Source organism: Morone saxatilis, unplaced genomic scaffold, assembly GCF_004916995.1.
Source record: "Morone saxatilis isolate NCDOM2014 unplaced genomic scaffold, NCSU_SB_2.0 Contig12, whole genome shotgun sequence".
In the NCBI taxonomy this organism is placed as follows: Eukaryota; Metazoa; Chordata; class Actinopteri; family Moronidae; genus Morone; species Morone saxatilis.
Window position 1 is genome coordinate 19,917,786 of NW_023339674.1, and position 1,108 is coordinate 19,918,893.

Genomic DNA, 1,108 nt, shown 5'->3' on the forward strand with positions numbered 1-1,108 from the left:
CTTCTGTGCAGGAGACAGAGTGGCCGGGGTACGGCTGGAGGATGAGCTACACCTGAGTTAACTTGCTCCCTGATGGCGAGGCTGAGGGAGTACTCTCAGCCAGTAGGTTCTTGGTTTGTTTGTGTTTTGTTTTTATTTAGATTTGTTTCTCACCACACTACTGACAACACTCATATTCATATTCATTTTTATACTTTGTGTATAGTTAATTTTTTGGTTAAATAAATGTTTTAAAACCTTAGTTATCTATGTGGTCTCCCTCGTTTTGTCTGAACTTTGAGCCGGTTCATGACATTACACAACTTTAAGGCTACAGGGCAGTACATAACAACATAAATATGCTGTGTACTTAATCAATTAGTAAATAAGTATAATAATGTAAAATCTTGATTGAAAGACTTTTTCTATACTAGAGTACTTTTACATTGTGATATTGCTAATTTTACTTGAGTAAATGATGTGACTACTTCTCCTTCCTCTGCCTCTGACACAGACTTAAAAACTGTGCCTCAGCCATAAGAATGAGGTGACAGATAAGAACTTCCCCTAATTGATGTGCCGCTTCGATTTCATTTCAAGTTTTCCTTCCTGTTCGTGCTTTGTGAGTCTGAAACAGTAATCGGTGAATCCTCAGTTAATCATCAGATTAAGTTATGACTTGGCTGAGTTATTGCTGGGCTGGTGAAAGGCGATCAATTCTTTTAGCGTGAAATCCGAAACTTCTGACAAGTGATATACAAGTAGTGCCTGGGAATGTGCCTGCCTAAGGATTTACGTGCAGGCTTGCACACACATACTGTGCACACACACAAAGTCAGATTCAGTTTGAGTGCTACAGTAGGGGCAGCAGCAGTGAAACTGATGTAACGTGCAGTCCTGCAGCACGTCTGCATGCTGCTGGAAACCAGGAGCTCTGTAAGGCATCCAGCTCATCTGGTCCATCTTGTACAATTTATCTTCAGGGTTTTACAACATGATGTGACAAATGTGTAGGTAGATATATCTCCACAATATAAAGCACAATTCATTATCTGTTTATTTTACTTTGGTTTCTGCTTCATTGATTACTGTGCAAACAAAAAGTGTAGCCTGAACTTGCCAAAAGAGA